At 39.0% G+C, this 15,569-nt stretch overlaps 1 protein-coding gene across 5 annotated transcripts in view; it reads left to right on the top strand.

Moving 5' to 3' along the window:
- Positions 1–1,246: 1,246 nt before the first annotated feature.
- The window catches only part of USP33 (ubiquitin specific peptidase 33), a 61,268-nt gene continuing 46,945 nt past the window's right edge, over positions 1,247–15,569 (top strand). For 3 of the 5 annotated variants that reach the window (XM_027058827.2, XM_027058824.2, XM_027058826.2), the window contains exon 1: positions 1,248–1,488. The gene's annotated coding sequence lies outside the window, so the exon portion shown is untranslated. Of the gene's footprint in view, positions 1,489–7,934; positions 8,084–15,569 lie in introns of those variants that run through there. The other 2 variants (XM_027058828.2, XM_053214268.1) reach the window with 2 other exon arrangements.

Genomic DNA, 15,569 nt, shown 5'->3' with positions numbered 1-15,569 from the left:
TTGTATTTCCCTGATGATGAGTGATGTTCGGCATCTTTTCATGTGTCCACCATTTGGATGTCTTCTTTGGAAAAATGCCTAGTCATATGAGAAGGTGTATATTTTGATATGACCATTTCAATTATCTTCCTTCTCCCTCTTCCTAACTCTATTTCTTTTCTTCTTTTTCCCCTTCACTCTTCTCCCCCACCATTTTTACTTTGATTAAATGTAAAATGTACACATTAAAAAATATTGCATATTGATGAGAGCCTCTTTCATATGCTTAACAGACTGAGCCACCCAGGTGTCCCATCAGTCTTAGTTCTTAACAAAGGAGTCATATTTAAAACATTTAGGTATTTGATTTTTAAAAATAAAAATTAACCACATTGCTGATATCCTATAGCATGTAAACTGCAATATTTTGAAATATGCTGAAAAAAAAGGGAGGAGTGGTAGTGCCATGGGCACCCTCCAAATTGTGAAAACTCCATTCTCTCTCCATGAATCCAGGGTAGGTGACCATTCATAGTGAGGTCTTTGTGTCAATCTCTACATAGCTAGCAAAGGTTCATTTTTTCCACTTTTATCATAAAAACAGAAGTAGAAGCTCCCATATCTTCTACTTGATTCTGATGGAGATTGAGCATCTTGCATAGCACTTGGCTATGTGCTTCTATTTTGGAGACCACAAAGTTAGAGGTAATTGGATATATGAAACTGGCAATTTTAACAATAATTTCCATTAATTTAACTGCTTTTATTGTTTGTGTAGCAATCAATTGATCACATTTAAGCTAAATAAATTAGAAGGCAGGTCTCTTCCAGTACTCTAGGCACTAAACAGATACTAAGGTTTCAATAAATGATTTTGATTTTGGCCTTAGGGGAAAACAGGAGAGATGAATTTCTCCTTTGCAAAAAAAAAAAAAAAAAAAAAAAAAGGTTGTCTGATGTTTCTTGGCCTAAGGTTGGAAACCTGAGGCCCTTCAGCAACCAGGCTTAATGCAAATTCTCTAATGCATTGAGACAAGACCTGCTAAAGGCCGTATAGCGTGAATGCAGAAGAGCGGGAGGAACACGTGTAAAAACAAGAGCCCAAAGCCTAAAACTGCTCTGATTTGTACTCAGTTCCAGTACCCAAACTACTAAGTAAGCCCTGATCCTGAGGGCAGGCCTGGGTCTCCGCACCTGGTCCCTACCGCCGCGGCCACGCCCTGGGGGCGGGGCGGGGTATCTTTGCAGCTCCGCCCCTTCCCGCCCAACCGCGGCGCCCCAGACGCCTGCGGCGTCCGCGGAGACACCGGAAGGAGCTGCGGCTGCTGCGGGAAGTGGCCGGTGCGGGAGGCGGGGACCCTGCGGGCAGCGCTGCAGAGCCGTTTTCCTACCTTCCCGACGCGACGCCTCACCTCCCTGAATCCCGGGTAGTGAGAGAGGATTTTGCGGAGGTGCGGCCGCAGGCCACCATTGGCCGTGCTGGCGGGGCCCGCGGGGAAGGCCGTGGAGGTGAGCGCGGCGCTCCTGGGAGGGGCGCGGGGCCGAAGGGCGCCTCGCCTGCAGCCAGGGGCCGGTCTCGGTTCTCGCTCCCGCGCGCTGGGGCTGCGGCCGCTGCAGTGGCCTCTTTTTCTTGGTCTAGGGATGTGGTGGTCGCATGGACGAGAAGAAGGCCTCAGTCTCTCTCAGTCAGTGCTCTGCGTTTCAGGAATGATCTGGTGGCCGCCCCGATAGGGGTCGGCGGAGGACGCGAGTCAGTCGTAAATTTGAGGAAGGGTCCCCAGGGGGCGCTCCCCTGGGAAGCGGGAGATAAGAGGGGTGTAGCGAGTCCCTGAAAGGGGCCCCGCTCCTTTCCTTGGTATCTCCATTCCGGCTTGCCAGGCCCTCCCGGTGGGTGCAGACTACTGAAAGCCCCGCGGCTCGCTGGCTCCTAGGTCCCGGTTTCGTTTTGCAGCGCAGTTGAGGTGATCGGACCTGTTTGTGCAGCCCCAAAGCCCCGTTATTCGTTGTTATTAACGGGAAAATCTTAGGTGTCATTCTCCCTGGAATGTTTCTTCGACCAGTGTTTGATCCATATTGTTTCAGAGGTTATCCCGTACAGTCTGTCCATCTACAGCTTTTGTTTGTGTCGAATTTCCATAGTGTGTGGTTTCCCAGATCTTTTTAGTCGTACATATTTACCAAGTACAAAATGTTCTTTATTTGAATGTTTACAGGGTGCAAGTTGAATTGTTGTTTGAAAATCTCCTAGGTGTTTTGCCCTCAACTTAATATTTTTATTAGGATTTACATTCTCATATAATTAGTATTAGGCCTGGAAAATTGGATCAGAGGGTAGAATCCTAGCAGGAGCATCCATAGGCTCTAAACTGAGAGTGAATTTTACAAGGATCTCTAGACTTCTTAATAGTTGTATAGAATTATATAATTTGTTAGCTTAATTAGATTATTTTTCCTTTAAGAAAAACCTGTTTAAAAAATAATGAGGCCTTCTTCGTTCCATTTCTAGATGAGACGATTTTATCGTTTGGGACCAAAGCAGATAATAAGCTATTACTTGAACCTAATACAAATAATGAATTCAGGCTATTAATATAAGTAAGGAGAAAGAGTAGGAATCTTACTGAAGACAAAGCTAATTTTAAGAGAAGGTAATAGTAATAGTTACATTATGCTGGTAGGTTTATGTTATTTCACTTACTTTGGTAGGATTAAAAAAAACTATACAAAAATATTACAAGAATAAAATATTTGAACTGCTGTATGCAAGAGGGGTAGTCTACATAAGATTGCATCTTATTTTTGATCTGGTTTATTGCCGACTTTCGCTTTTTTGTCTAAATGAGCTTTTTATAAACTACCAATAACCAAATAACAGGGCAGTTAGATTGTAGTAAATAGTTTATTTTAAATATTTGAAATTCTGAGTTAAGGAGATAATTCTTAGTTTTTATGTATTGCTGCTAGAATTTTCAGTGACCTTTCACATGTGCAATCTTATTTGAACCTCATGCCGGTTTTCTAAGTTAGGAATGCCAAGAAGTAAAGTCTTTTCCCATGACAGAAGCATTTCGAAATTGTGTAAGGATCAGAATTTCCTTAAAGCCTGAAAAAATCTTGCTGAAATAACTGATAAAAATCGAATTCAGTTGGATATTAGAGCACTGTGAATTATAATATATGACAGATTGTGGACTCGTTGCAAGAAAATGAAGTACATAAATAATGAACGATTTTTGGTGAGACATGAAATGTAGACATTTTTTTAAAAGAAAAGAATAACTAACAGCTCTTTTTTTTTGTTTTAAGTTTTATTTACTTAAGTAATCTCTACATCTAGTGTGGGGCTTGAACTCAGAACCCTGAGATCAAGAGTCACATACACTTGGGACCCCTGGGTGGCTCAGTTGGTTAAGCATCCAACTTCGGCCCAGGTCATGATCTCACAGTTCGTGAGTTCAGGACTTGCATCAGGCTCTGGGCTGATGGCTCGGAGCCTGGAGCCTGTTTCCGATTCTGTGTCTCCCTCTCTCTCTGCCCCTCCCCCGTTCATGCTCTGTCTCTCTCTGTCCCAAAAATAAATAAAAACGTTGAAAAAAAAATTAAAAAAAAAAAAAGATAATTGGGTTCCTGGAAAGGTACAAGTTATATTTAAGAAAGGATTAGTAGAATAATTTGGCAGATAGTAAATTATTATGTTTTATATAAGTTAGTAATAGGAGGTGAAAAAGACAAATTATGAAAGACTTCATTAAAGGTGTTTGATCAGAAGAGGTATGTGTTAGCACATGAATGCAGAATGAGCTGTAATTGGGGGTAGGTTGAGACCAGGAGACTGCTTGGGCAGCTTTAGGTTATGATGTCCAGAGCATTATTTCTGTGGCCCTCATAAGTTTCTCTGATGTGCTATCTTGAAAGTAGGCCTTGAGATAAGAACATGGGTTCAGGGGTGCTTGGCTGGCTTAGTCAGTAGAGCATGTGACTCTTGATCTTGGGGTCATGAGTTCAAGCCCCATGTTGGGCAGTATAGCTTACTTAAATGAAAAAAACAAAAGACACATATGCAGGTGAGACGCCAGAAGTTGCAGTGAGAGAGTGGGCAAAGAGTCAAGGAAGGGGGCAGCTCTTCCTGCCCATGGGTCCTGCCCCCATGTTTTAATAAAATCACCTTTTTGCACCAAAAAAAAAAAAAAAAAAAAAGAGGGAAGGGAAAAAAAGCCAACTAATGGGCAACTGGGGAGGTTAATCCTATGGAGATTTTTGTAGACCTGCCTCAGAATTGTCCTGCCAAATGAAGGGGAGTTGAAGAGTTTTTCTCCTCCTGGACCTCACTGATTGAGATTGTCTTTGAAATGCCTTGCACACAGTTGCCTTGGCTAAGGTTAGGCAAGCTCCTGAGGTGCTGGAGAATTTAGAAGCAGAGGAGTGGTGGAGGTGGGAAGTTGTGAGTGTGTGCTCGGATAATGTCCTTACCAGACTGCAAGTGAATATTGAGGTGAGCTGAAGGGATAGGGGACGAGATCTTAACTCTGTTAATATGTGTTCTTATTAAATAATTCAGTTGTGCAATAAAGGCCTCAATTTTTGTGGAAACCTAGAAGAAGAAATGTGAATTGAGGAAAATTGGTGAAAAAGCACAGAGAATCTAGTAATTGATAGAATACAGGATGTGTACAGGAGGGAATCCAAGATGGTTCTGACATTTGAAAGTTAACTTGTGATTGAGGAGGGTTGCCGGAAGGTCACTGATACTCACATTAGTTACTTTAGGAGAATAAAAATTTCAGGGTGTTGAAGAGCATTAATAGAGAGTGTATGACCATTCAAAAGGGAAAGTACTTTGGGGATTTGAGCAGTGCTGCCACCCTGACTACACTTACATTGTTTGGTCCATCTTGATCATAAGTCTTTGTTACTTAGATCTCTGTATTACCAGGGCCTAGCACATTCCTGAAATATGGTAATATGAAAATATGGGACTGAGTGTGATATAAAATAAGACCATTCACTACAGTTTTAACTATAAAATCTTGAAGAATTTCTGATATTTTTAGTAGAGGAATAAATTTTGATGAATAAATTGTGATTCTTTTAAAATTTATTTACTTTTAAACATTTTATTATTTTTTTAAATAATCTATACACCCAATGTGGGACTCGAACTTACAACCCTGAGATCAAGAGCTTCATGCTCTAGCGACTAAGCCAGCCAGGCGCCCCTTGATTCTTTTTTATAATTACCAATATTCTGGTAAACAAACAAAAAAGACAAAATTAATTCTTAGAGTGGTTTTCATTTGAATATGGTGGTTGCATTTGTTTTTTCATGTTTCTAAGGTGTCTTCATAAGTGATTTTAATGATTATCCCATAATGCCAACATACTGTTACTTAATCACCTCTCCATCTTGCTCAGAAGTGACTTAGGGTGAAAATTACCTCAGCTGGTTTGAACCTCTCTCAGAACTCTGTCATATTCATTCTTTCTTGTTTTCCCTCTCTCCCTTCCTCTCTCTCTCTTTTCTCTCCCCCTCCTTTCCCTTCTTTCCCTAGTGTTTGTTACAGGTATTTCAACTAGATAAAGTGACAGTTGACTCTACTTTGCCATTATTGGACAGATTTTTTTTTTCTTTGTAGGAAATGCTAATTAATTACAAATTTCACTTTATTTAGAGAGTTATCAGATCAGAGTGATGCTTTTGGATGATTTATTGTGTCAATGTTAAGAATAGATTCTAGAACAGATACATTGCAGGTAGAGAAATCAGGAGCTTATACAGTTCTCTCAATAGATTTAATAAGGCTCTGCCATTGATTAGGCTGTTAAGGGTCAAAGGCACATGTTTTTAGAAAGATGGAAACTAGAAAATTAGCGTTACATTTCTTTTTCTGTGTTATGGTTTGAATCTTAATGAATAGGGAAAGAGTTATAGAACTGTGAGACCTGTGTGAAGATTTGAAGGAGTTTGTGTTTGCTAGAATATTGGGTTTTTTTTAAATTTTTTTTTAACGTTTATTTATTTTTGAGACAGAGACAGAGCATGAACAGGGGAGGGGCAGGGGCAGAGGGAGACACAGAATCTGAAACAGGCTCCAGGCTCTGAGCTGTCAGCACAGAGCCTGATGCGGGGCTCGAACTCACGGACCGTGAGATCATGACCTGAGCCGAAGTCGGACGCTTAACCGACCAAGCCACCCAGGCGCCCCAGCTAGAATATTGTTTTAAAGGACAAGAAACAAGAAATTTCTTTAAAGTGGTCATCAGCAGATTTCATAGGTTAAAAAGTCTCCATGAACACTTAGCTGTAGATTGATTTAGAATGAAGTAAACTTTTCTTTTTGTTTTTGCACTCTTTTCATTAATACTTCCACTTATCAAAACAGTTTTTTTCTGCTTGCTTTTATTGTATAGCAGTTTTCTTCTATGGTAAATATGGAAAAATTAGCCATAAGCTTATTACAATATTGCATTTTTGCTATTAAATAATTCTAAAGCCTAATATTTAAAATAGTACCACTTGGACTAGTCAGATTAGTTGTGGTGAAACAGTAGTCTAAATTGAAACTTCTGACAGGCAAATTAATTTTTCTAAATTAGAGTATCTTATAATTGACTTTTTAGTGCAAAATACTGTCCTTTGGAATACCTCTGACAGGTGGTCATCCAGCCTCTGTGTAACAATGATGGGCAACATCCTATTTCCCAAGATTGGACCCTCCATTTTTGCGTAGCTCTAATCACTGAAAATCTTCACCATTGATTGGGTTTGCTGTTTCTCACTTTTCTCTGGTTATATAAAAAAGAAAGAATCCCTCATACTTTGATCATTATGTCCAAATAATTGGAACACATATATAAAGTCCTCCAACGTTTGCTTTCTCTCTAAATGTCCATGCTTTGAATTGCTTGCATAGTGGTTAATATTTACTTATTGAGTGCTTATTATCTCACCCTGTGTTAAGTATATATATATATTAGCATATATGTGTGTATGTATACATATATATATACACACATTTACCATCACTTTAGATAGTAGATTCTTTGAACCCTCCTTTAGAATATTGTATCAACGTCTTTAATTTTAGCTCATTTTTCTGAAGTTTATTTTTTATTTAAAAACTATTTTTTCAGTTTATTTTTAAGTTAAAAATTGTTTTTGTTTCAGATTTTGATTTAAATTCTAGTTAATGTATAGTGTAATATTGGTTTCAGGAGTAGAATTCAGTGATTCATAACTTATGTATAACATCCAGTGCTCGTCATAACATACTTTATCTTTTTAAATGTTTACTGTGAGACAGACAGTGTGAACAGGGGAGAGGCAGAGAGAGAGAGATTGAGAATATCCCAAGCAGGCTCCATGCTTAGTGCAGAGCCCTATGTGGGGCTTGACCTCACAATCACGAGATGGCAGCCTGAGCCAATATCAGGAGTTGGATGCTCAACCAACTGTGCCACCCAGGTTCCCCTCATCATAATAAATTTTATTTCCAGTATAGTTAACATAAAATGGTAATTAGTTTCAGGTGTTCAATATAGTGATTCAACAATTCTGTACATTACTCAGTGCTCATCATAAGTGTACTTTTTAATCTCCATCATCTATAAAAAAACATGTAAGAAAGATAATGATTTTATTCAGTTTTTAGGTTTTATGTTTTAATTTTATTTATGTCTTTAAAAAATCTTTTTGTGGGCACCTGGGTGACTCAGTTCAGTGTCTACCTCTTGATTTCAGCTGAGGTCATGGTCTCATGGTTTGTGGGTTTGATTGAGCTCCATGTTGGGCTCTGTGCTGACAGCAAGGAGCCTGTTTGGGATTCTATTTCTTCCTCTGCCCCTCCCCCACTGTCTTTGGCATGTACGTGCCCTCTCTCTCAAATAAACTTAAAATAATTTTTTCATTTATTTTAGGGAGAGAGAGAGAGAGAGAGAGAGAGACAGAGTGTGTACGCACGTGAGGGAGAGGGGCAGGAGGAGAGAGAGAATCCCAAGCAGGCTCCATGTTCACACGGAGCTTGATGGGGAGCTCGATCCCACAACCCTGAGATCATGACCTGAGCCAAAACTAAGAGTTGGGCACTCAACCTCCTGAGCCACTCAGGTGCCCTACTTACTTACTTACTTATTTATTTATTTATTTATTATGTTTATTTTTGAGAGAGAGGGGGGAGAGAGAGTGGGGTGGGGGAACAGAGAGAGGGGGAGAGAGAGAATCCCAAGCAGGCTCCCTGCTGTCAGCACAGAGCCTTTTGCAGGCCTCAAACTCATGAACCTTGAGATCATGACCTGAGCTAAAATCAAGAGTCAGATGCTCAACCAGCTGAGCCACCTAGGTGTCCCTATTTTTATTTTTTGAGTAAACTCTGTGCCCAGCATGGGGTTCGAACTTACCCTGAGATCAAGAGTCTACTGACTGAGCTGGGCACCCCCCCCAAAAAAAAAATCTTTTTTAAAATAATTATATAACTATATTTCACTAGCCTGCCTTCTGTATCTTCATCCAGATTTTTGTTAAAAGTACGAACAGTTCTGCCACCTGCTAGTAGAGACCTTCTGGATTTGTATCGATCTTCTCTATTACTGTTATTTACCAGTTTTCCTAATTCTTTTCTCATGGTTGCTTGAATATGACTCTTTATATTTACCTTTCAGGTTAGACTAGACAGTGGAATGCAGGCAGTTTCCCAATATTAAAAGGTTCTCATTAGGTCACCAACTATGTCTTGATGTGTAACATATATTAATAACACAGGTCCCTGTGCTTTTCCTAAAATTTGAATATCTGGTCTTATTTGGATGGCAAGGCCAGAAGTTTGGGCATGAAACTTGATTTTACTGCCATGGTATTTCCCTTCTCCCATCCCCCCACTTAAAAGTATCATCTTCAGAAGCAGTTTTGAATCTATAGATAGGCAATTGAGCTGTGCGTCATAGTGTGTGAATTCAGCCAGAAACATTTTTTAGTTGGGGTTATTACTATCATTATAAGGCTGAGAAAATTTCAAATACTGTAGCTAGGCTAGACAGAGGAAAGGGCTGCCAGATAAAAGATTGTAAGGGTAAGGACAAATTGAGGTCAAATTATGGAAAGCCTTAATTTCCATGCACAGCTTGAATTTTCTTGTGCTCCATAGTGATTCCCATCTTGTGAACCACACGCTTCTAGAGGAGTGTCAGACTTCTGTCGAATATACATCTATATACTGAACAAATAGCATTTTCATATACATTCATTTTTACTGCCTTTATGTTGTCTGTCTTTTCTAATGCCTAGTACCTGTCTTCCCTGGACAAACTGTCAGGCCAGAATGAAAGCATGCATGCCTTCTTTCTTTTGGTATATGCTGGAGAAGAAATTGAAGTAGCTTAGAACCCCTGTTGTCTTACTCCCTTATATCTAAGTAGCCTACTCTCAGTAAATCTTTATCAAAAGAAGGAATAAAAGAGTGATTTTTTTTTTTTACCATACTGAATTAATTGAGTAAAACTAGGTAACTAGAATATTAAGGGCCTTCTATTTTGATAGTGTTGTGTTTAATTGTTAAGGAATACTAAATAGCCTTGGTTCAAATTGTTAGCTTTTGTTTATATTTATTAATTCTCATTAAATTGTTTATATACCAGAAAATTAATACCAGATACTAAAGCAGAGAATTTATTCCCCGGTCCCCATTTCTTTGTTCTGAGGCAACATTCAGAGTGCACGACCTGTAATAACTCTTGTATTTTTATAGGATGTATCTGTATCCAGATATAATGTGCTGTAATGCTGGTTTAAAATTTTTACTTCAGTGGTTTTATACAGTATGTATCATTCTATAGCTTCCTTTTTTCCCAATCCAACTTATGTCCTTTAGAGCTTTCTCTGTTGGTAAATTATCCATCCATGTCATGCAGTTAAACTATTGTGTTGTATTTAGTTGTGAATGTGCCATTTGTATATCCATTCTTCTAATGGTGGACTTAAAACATTTTAAAATCAAAGTGAGATTAAGACTGTCCAGAAAGCCATGAGAACATTTCCATTTAATTGGTAAACATTAGAGGAAAATGTAATCAAATTAAATACTTTTATTAAGTAAAAAAATAAGAGAATTTAGTACTTATATTTAAGGATTAAGAAAATAAAACCAAAACCAAGTAGGACGTGGAAATTAAAGATAAAACTTTAATGGAATTGGAAGCAGCAGAACAAAAAATAGTGTAAAGGATAAATTGCAAAGCTGTCTTTTTGCCAAGACCAATGAACTAGATAAACCTGCTATAGAAGGAAAAAAAGAATTCAAGTAAAAACACTCAAGATTAGGAATGAGAAAGGAAACATCATAGATATCTGGATATAGGAGAGATTAATGAAACGTTATGCAACTTTTCTTGAGAATATCACATCCATGCTGTAATGCCAAAGTTGAAAATTGAGAGGGCATGCATAATTTAATAGCAAAATATAAATTAGTAAAATTGACCCAAGAAGTGAAAAACTTGAATTGACCCATTCTCACTAAGGAATTGAAAGATGATTGAAGATATGTCCTGAGTCCCTGGGTGGCTCAGTAGGTTAAGTGCCTGACTTTAGCTCCGGTCATGGTATCGAGGTTTATGAGTTCGGGCCCCACATCAGGCTCAGTGCTGACAGCTCAGAGCTTAGAGCCTGCTTCAGATTCTGTGTGTGTCTCTCTCTCTGCACCTCCCCACTCATATTCTCTCTCTCTCTCTCAAGAAACATTAAAAAGGAATAAAAAAAAAAAGATATGTCCTTCAAAGAGGCAGCATAGCAGATAGTTTCACAACTGAGTTTCATTTAATTTATAAATAATATATAATAATGATAATAATGGAACATTTTCTGTGGTCTAGAAGATGCAAAGTTACTAAATGCATTCTGTGAAGCACGCATAACTTTTATCCCTGATAAAAATGTTACCCAAAAAGGTCAATTTCACTTGCAAAATCTCTAAATAGAAATACACAGTAGAATCTAGATATGAAGCAATAGGCTAATAGTACATTTTGACCCATAGGGTATATTACACCAATGCAAGGGTTATTCATATCAAATCTGTTAAAAGATTATATAATCGGATGAAGTAAGGAATATATTAAACCACCAGTAGCTGCTGAGAAGACATTTAATAAAGTTCATTAAGACCGTTTCTAATTAGGGGTGCCTTGCTGGCTTAGTCAGTAGAGCATGTCACTCGATCTCAGGGTTGTGAGTTCAAGCCCCATGTTGGACCTATAGTTTACTTAAAAAAAATCAAAAGTAAATTAAGAATAGGAGGAAATTATAGCAAATGTCCTGAGTAGCAAAACCATCACAATAAGGACCCAGACATGGATGCTCACAATCACTTTTATTTCTTTATTTTTATTTTATTTTATTTTACCTTTTTTAACATTTATTTATTTTTGAGAGAGACAGAACACGAGCAGGGGAGGGCCAGAGAGAGAGAGACAGAATCTGAAACAGGCTCCAGGCTCCCAGCTCTAAGCTGTCAGCACAGAGCCTGATGTGGGGCTTAAACCCACTAACCGTGAGATCATGAGCTGAAGTCGGACCCTTAATTGACTGAGCCCCCCAGGTGCCCCTATTTTTTAAATTTTTTAATGTTTATTTATTTCTTTTCTTAAAAAAATTTTTTTTAATGTTTATTTTTGAAGGAGAGAGAGAGAGACAGAGTGTGAGTGGGGGAGGGGCAGAGAGAGAGGGAGACAATTTGAAACAAGCTCCAGGCTGCCAGCTGTTAGCACAGAGCCCATTGCAGGGCTCGAACTCATGAGTCTTGAGATCATGACCTGAGCCGAAGTCGGATGCTTAATCGACTGAGCCACCCAGGCACCCCAAATGTTTGTTTATTTTTGAGAGAGAGAGAAAGAATGAATGAGTGGGGAGGGGCAGAGAGAGAGGGAGACACAGGATCTGAAACAGGCTCCAGGCTCTGAGCTGTCAGCACAGAGCCCGATGTGGGGCTCGAACCCAAGAAGTGGGAGATCATGACCTGAGCCGAAGTCAGATCCTTAACCGGCTGAGCCACCTAGGGCCCCTCACAGTCACGTGTGTGTTTGTGTATGTGTGTGTGTGTGTGTGTGTGTGTGTGTGTGTGTGTGTGTATATATATTTAACGTTTATTTTTGAGAAAGCATGAGTGGGGGAAGGGGGGGGGAGACGGAGAATCTGAAGCAGGCTTTGTGCTGACAGCAGAGAGCCAGATGTGAGGCTCAAACCCATGGACTGTGAGATCATGACATGAGCCAAAGTCAGATGCTAACCTGACTGAGCCACCCAGATGCCCCCACTTTATATTCAAGATGGTCTTAGAGATTCTAGTAAATGCATTACAACAGTAAAATTAAGTAATTAGTATTGATTTTGGAAAACTAGGTAAAACTATCATGTTTCCAGTATATTCAGAGAATAACCAAGGAAACTGAAAAGGAAGTGAAGGAGGAATGTCTTACAGTTATCAAAATATTCTACATTTTTTGTATTCAGATTAAATATGGTATTGGCGGGGCACCTGGGTGGCTCAGTTGATTACGAATCCGACTTTGGTTCAGGTCATGATCTTGCAGCTCGTGAGTTTGAGCCCCACATTGAGCTCAGCATTGGTGGTGTAGAGACTGCTTAGGATTCTCTCTCTCTCCCTCTTTTTCTCTGCCCCCTGCCACTTGCCTGTGTGTGGGTGTGCGCTTGTGCTCTCAAAATAAATAAACTTAAAAGTATTCAGAGATACATTAAAAAATAAGTAACTGTGGTATTGGCATATGTAGATTAGTGGAACAAAATAGGGGATCCAGAAATATGTGCAAGTGTAATAAAGATAGTATTACAATTCAGTGGGTAATGGGTAGATTGTGTAGTAAGTGGTGCTGGTACAACTGTCAGCCCATCTGGAAGAAAATAACATTGGGTTCCTGTCTTAAGGTAACCCCCAGATGGATTAAAGACTTGTTTAAAAAAAATATTTAAGGTTATTCTATAGCGTTAGGTATATAAACAAGGATGAAGGAAAATTTTTTTTAAGTTTATTTATTTATTTTTGAGAAAGAGACGACACACAAGTGGGGTAGGGATAGAGAAAGAGAGAGAGTGAGAGAGTGTCCCAAGCAGGCTTCACACTGTCAGTGCAGAGACCAGTGCAGGGCTTGAACTCATGAACCATGAGATCGTGACCTGAGCCAAAGTCAGATGCTTAACCAACTGAGCTACCCAGGTGTCCAAATGAAATTTTAAGATCAGAAACTCAGAGCTATTTTAAGAGACATGTTTGATTTTATAAAAATTAAAGGCTTTAATGATAAAGGATAGCATAAGAAAGTTAATAGTATTGGTACTAAGACAGACATAGACCAGTAGAATAGAATAGAGTTCATAAATAATCTTCACATATATGATTAAATATATTAAAACATTTTTTTATTATAAAAATTTTTTTAGGGGCTCCTGGGTGGTTTAGTTGGTTAAGCGTCTGACTTCGGCTCAGGTCATGATCTCATGGTTTGTGGGATCAAGCCCCACATTAGGCTCTGCTCTGACAGTGTGGAGCCTGCTTGGGATTCTCTCTCTATCCCTCTCTCTCTGCCCCTCCCCCACTCTTTCTCTTTCAAAATAAATAAACTTACAAAAAAAGTCTTTTAAGTTTATTTTTAAGAGAGAGTGTGTGTGTTGGGGAGAGGTAGAGAGAGAGAGGGAGACAGAGAATCTGAAGAAGTCTCTGAGCTGTCAGCACAAAGCCTGATGCAGGGCTTGAATCCACAAACTGTGAGATGATGATCTGAGCTGAAGTTGGATGCTTAATTGACTCAGCCACCCAGGTGCCCCCATGATTATTTTTAATAACAATATGGAAACAAAGTGAATATTCATCAGTAGAAGAATTAATTGCATGATTTATGCAGTGTATGCATCATGACATGTGTATTCAGGAAAAAGTTGAGATACAGGGATATCTGTATTATTGCCCAAAAAAGGCCATATATGTCTCTTTCTATATTTGATTATATGAACAAGAAAAAATATTGAAACACATACATACATTTTATAGTGCAGGTATGCTGGTAATAAATTCTTTCAGCGTTTGTATAAGAAGGCTTTATTTTGCCCTTACTTTGCAAGGTGTTTTCCAGGTATGGAATTCTAGGTTGACAGTGTTCCTTCAGTACTGTACAGATGTTGCTCCATGGTCTTCTGGCTTGTATTGTTTCCAGAATATGTTATTGGCCTTTTTTGGCTACTTTGAAGATGATCTTTTTATTATTGTTTTTTTTTTTTTAATTTTTTTTTTCAACATTTATTTATTTTTGAGACAGAGAGAGACAGAGCATGAACAGGGGAGGGGCAGAGGCAGAGGGAGACACAGAATCTGAAACAGGCTGCAGGCTCTGAGCGGTCAGCACAGAGCCCGACGCGGGGCTCGAACTCATGGGCCGTGAGATCATGACCTGAGCCGAAGTTGGACGCTTAACCGACCAAGCCACCCAGGCGCCCCAATTATTGGTTTTAAGCAACTTGTTTTTAGTGTGCCATGATGTAATTTGTTTATATGTCTTGTGCTTCAAGTTTGTTGTGTTTCTTTGTTTTCATCAAATTTGGACTTTTCTACCCATCTGAGTGATACTCTAATTTCTCAATTTTTTTTTTGCATTTCAATTTGAATAGTTTCTTTTACTGTGTCTTTAAGTTCATTATTCTTTTGCATTGTCTAATCTGCTGTTGATCTCATACACTGTATTTTTCACCTAAGACTTTTTTTTTTTAACATTTAGAAATTTGCTTTAGGTCTTTTTTTCTTCTATCCTTCACGTTTCTCTTTAAAATATGTATCTTGGGGTGCCTGTTTGGCTCAGTGAGTAGAGCACGTGACTTTTTATCTCAGGGCTGTAAGTTTGAGTCCCATGTTGGGTGTACAGATTACTTTAAACAAATGTGTATCCTTGGGACGCCTGAGTGTCTCAGTCGGTTATGCATTTAACTCTTGGTTTTGGCTCAGATCTGATCTCACGGTTTGTGAGTTTGAGCCCTGCATCAGGCTTTGCTCTGACAGTGTGGAGCCTGCTTGGGATTCTCCCTCTCCCTCCCTCCCTCCGTCTCTCTCTCTCTCTCTCTCTCTCTCTCTCCCCCCCTCCCTCCCCCCCTTTCTCTGCCCCTCCCCCACTTGCTGTCTCTAAAAAACAATAAACTTAAAAACATTAAAAAAAATTTAAAAACATCTATGCTTTATCCTGTCTTCTGTGTTATCTCTGGATCTCTTTTTTTCCTTGTTTTTGTTTTGTAATTTTTGAGTGGATACCAGACATTGTAATTTTTTTAATCTTGTCAGGTGCTGGGGTTTTTTTCATTCCTTTGTTCTGGGACACAGTTATGTTCCTTGAGAATAATTTGACTCTGTAATACTTCTTTTGAACTTTTTAAAGGCAGAACGAAAGTAGTCTTTAGGGATACATTTTTCCTATTATTGAGGCAATACCCTCTGAGTGCTTTATTCCCTGTGTATTATGAACTCTTTAAATTCTGGCTGGTGGGGACACAAACAAACTTGTGTTGGCTGCCAGAGTTGTTCTACCTATTCTTTTCCAGTAATTCTTTC

This window comes from Acinonyx jubatus, chromosome C1 (assembly GCF_027475565.1).
Source record: "Acinonyx jubatus isolate Ajub_Pintada_27869175 chromosome C1, VMU_Ajub_asm_v1.0, whole genome shotgun sequence".
In the NCBI taxonomy this organism is placed as follows: Eukaryota; Metazoa; Chordata; class Mammalia; order Carnivora; family Felidae; genus Acinonyx; species Acinonyx jubatus.
The sequence above is the reverse complement of the archived record's forward strand: the minus strand, read 5'-3'. Positions and strand labels throughout refer to the sequence as shown.